This window comes from Lathyrus oleraceus, chromosome 4 (genome assembly GCF_024323335.1).
Source record: "Lathyrus oleraceus cultivar Zhongwan6 chromosome 4, CAAS_Psat_ZW6_1.0, whole genome shotgun sequence".
NCBI lineage: Eukaryota > Viridiplantae > Streptophyta > Magnoliopsida > Fabales > Fabaceae > Lathyrus > Lathyrus oleraceus.
The window spans coordinates 388,043,483-388,047,597 of record NC_066582.1 but is presented as its reverse complement, the minus strand read 5'-3'; the positions used below and the strand labels follow the sequence as shown (position 1 = coordinate 388,047,597).

Below are 4,115 nucleotides of genomic sequence, written 5' to 3'. Positions count from 1 at the left end.
TTATGTTGCAGAACATTTGAAATCACTATAAAGACAATATATTACATAAAGTACATCAGAGATTGACCATAGAGTGACACATTGAACAATTCACAAACCCAAACCCATAGTTCTAACTAATTTAGAACTAGTTTTATTTAGCATATATGGATGACATTGTTTAAACACAAGATATGATATTTTCACATCATATTTATTCACATAGACCACCTTACAACAATACCAAACAGACAAATATGTAAATCTGCTAAATGACACAAGGATGGTCATCAGTCTCACTCACATCTGGTACCCAAGCAATAACCTTGTTTCCAATAAAATGGCAAGCAGAGACAGTTCCTGGATTAACATTGAGAATATCATACAACACATCAGAATTCATACCTCTCATGTCACGGTGGCAAATAGTTAGTGCTTTCGCTTTAGTTCCATCAGAGGCCACCAATGGGACCATGTAAGTTGTTGTTGCATTGATCACGTGACAATAAAATACATCATTTTTAAAATTCAATTTATGGCACATCACTGTTTTGTCTCCAATTTTCTTTACTTCCTCCACTACATATTTGTCCTGATTTTGAGCAAAGGAACTTGACATCACTTTGATATTCTTTCCAAGTTTTGAAATGGCAAAATCCATCATTGATTCTAGTGACGAGACACAATGTTTATCTTCCCCCATTGATGATGGGGATCCACAATAGTTGTCAATAATGTGAGCCTCTTTTTCATCTGATGTTTTATACCACCACACACTGATTCCAAAAGGTTGATTTTGTTTTTCAGTTTCTTTTTTATCACACACATTAAATTCAAAAGGATGATTTGTTCTATCAATTTCTTTTTTATACCACACACATATTCCAAAAGGTAGGGTTGTTCTATCGGTTTCTATTTCGGTTGCATTGTCGCTCCTTATGGTTGATTCAAAAGGTTGATTTTCTTTTTCAGGTGTTTGTCCAAGCCATTTGCGAGTCCTAAAAGTCTGGCTTTCTTTTTAATAGGTACATGTGTTGATGACTTTAATGGTTGGATATCTGAATGTTTCTGGATACCTAAGTTCATTGTGTTCCCAGGATATAGGTCATGTTCAAAAAAGATAGTCCTATATTTATTCTGTTCTTGACTTTTCATAGGCATATTGGTTCCTCTATCTGCAATATCAAATATTTTACCAAATACATATATCAGATATAGTTGTCATATATATTAGTATTAACCAACTAATATAAAATTGTATTACAAATTACATGTCAATGTAAAATATATAATTAATAAAAGATTCAGATACGCAAATATTCATGTAAATATTAAGAATATATTGTTTTTATTCATTGTAGTAATAAATATATTGTTTTTATTCATTGCAAATATACATCTTTTTACTTTTCTTCCTTTTGGTTTTGTAATAGATAGAATATTTGATTTGAATCCTTTAAAATGATATTACAAAAATTGATTTTAATATGATCAAAATTTTAACAAATAATAAATACTAAAAATAATAAATAATATACTTATAATGACTAAAAATATATATTAGATGAACTAAAACAATATTGTGATATACTTGTAAAAAATAAAATCTTTACAAATTCTCTAAGTCGAAAATGATCACAATAGACGATAAAAGTCTCTTTTAAAGAATTAATAATAATATATTTCTAAAGTGTGAAGATCATTGATTTTTAAGACACCTATAATGCACTGTTGACCCATAAAAAATTGTATATTCATGATTTTTTTGAAAGGCAAATAATTAACTTTCTCATTTTTATTTAATTTTGGATTTGACCAAAATTTATATTTTGAACCATCAATTATTATTATTTTTTATATTTGATATCAAAGTAGCACAGAATAATTTTTTTTATCAATAATGTAAATCTCTTTTCTAAAACTATCATTCAATTGTTTAAGTAAAAAAATGGTGATCTAGTTTTCTTAATTTAATTTAGAGATGTAATAAAGATGAACTGTAATTTAAAGACAATCTTATAAAAAAAAAGTATAAGAGTTTACATATGGAGAGAAGTAATATAAGCCCTTAAAACACATGTTAAATACTCAATATTGAAATATATGGTCTAAAAATATTTTATAATACAAAAGTTAAATTTGGAATTCTTTAACTTATGGTGATAAGGCACAAATTAGCAAGATATTATTTACTAACCTGACAACAACAAATCTGAAATTGCCTTGGGTATATGAGTGTTCGGCCAAACAGATTTCCAATATTCTTCTCCTGATTTAGATCCATTTGTTTTCAAGAGAACGCACTGCAAATATATTTTAATTAGAATGTCAATGTCATAGAACACTTGTAAAAAAAATTTAAATTAAATAAATGATATTTAAAACTAAATTCCTCAACAACAATTATTTTATTGTATACAATAGTGATATCAATTATTAATTAATTAATTAAAATGGCAAATACTAAGTCATTTTTCCTTTAAAAATTATTCGCTTAATAAAATATTAATATGTAATTTAAATGATGTTGTACTATATATAAACTAAATACATCAATTAAATTATTTAATGAATTTAAAAAATAAAAGTTGCTTATAAAAAAAAGATGTAGTGAGCACTTCTAACTAGTTATGAGTAATTAGTCATTTAAGTGGAATCAAATTTGTTGTTTCCAAATCCATTAGATGTTTAAAGTGTTTCATGATTATTACTACAATAAAAAGAAATCATAGTATTCATTACAAATACTTTATTGAAACAATAAAAAATTTCAAATCACATAAAATTTTGATAGAAAATTGAGACAACTAATTATAAGTGATCAAACAAAGCAGAAAATAGCTTACCAAAAAGAGAGCTAAAACATATAGCTTTTTAAACTCCATTTAAACTTTGAAGTGGTAGAAACTTGGTGAATGTGTGAGTTTAAAAGTCCTACTGCTGTGCATATATATAGTAAATTCAATCCACATCCTCAATTGATAAGACAATTTTTTAAATTTACAATAAATAAATATTGAAGTGCATTAACTTATCCTTGAATAACTAAATTCACAATAAATATTGAAATGCACTCAGTTATCCTTGAATAACTAAATTCAAAATAAATATTGAAGTGTATTAAATTATCCTTTGAATAACTAAATTCATAATAAATATTGGAGAGCATTAAATTATAGTTAAAGTTTTATAATTTATAGAGTTCATGTGGATTACATTTATAAATTATAGCTAAAATTTTATTAAAAATTAAAACCAGAAAGTAAGTATAATAAAAGAAATAAAGAATGTCAATCTTACGATATAACTTATCAAATTTACATAAAATGGAAGAAATTTATGATGGGCAATATCTTTACTGAAAAATGTATTTTGTGATTTCTCAACAAACGAACTTAAAATAAACATAATCAACAAGTAATATAGAACAATAAATATTAAAAGTAGAAGAATAAATATAAAATTTACTCAAAATATTGTTTTTTTGTGTTTGGTCGGTGTCTCTGTCTAAAAAAACATTACTAAGACTTAGTAAAGTAAATGAAGAATAAATGTAAGATATATTAATAAATCATTTTTCATTAATTAATAAGAACAAAATCACCTATTTTAATTTTTGGTGTAGTCTTTTACAAAAACAATGGAGTTAATTAATAGTTAATAATAGTATTAATAATTAATAATAGGAGAAATTAATAATAATGAACCAACTAATTTGATTCATCAGTGGAGGGATTTTATAAGGGCAATGAAGTTAATGTGGGGTTAATGAAGTTAGTGGGCTATGATTTTTCACGGATTCTGTAAATAAGAAAATTTTATCTCGTACCCCTACAATTGTACCCACACCCCTACAAATAATTTTTTTTGGACTAAAATACCCTCATTTAAATAGGGTACATTTTTCAGAAATGGAAGTTTTTTCCATTTGCGCTTGAAGACTTCTGGAACACACATTTTTGGATTTTTTGGCATTGTAAATCGGAACACTAATAGTAAGTCTTCCGGTTCACATATTGTATACCGGAACACTTATCTAAAGTCTTCCGATTCGCTGCATTTTGGGGGCATTGAACCGGAAGTCTTTTAGAAAGTCTTTCGGTTTGGTTGGCTGTATACCGGAACTCTTTCTTAAA

The 4,115-nt window shown here is 26.3% G+C and overlaps 1 pseudogene; it reads right to left on the bottom strand.

Annotated features, from left to right (window-relative positions):
* On the bottom strand, nucleotides 1-2,950 carry LOC127075593 (unknown seed protein USP-like; annotated as a pseudogene).
* Between the last annotated feature and the right edge of the window lie 1,165 nt (nucleotides 2,951-4,115).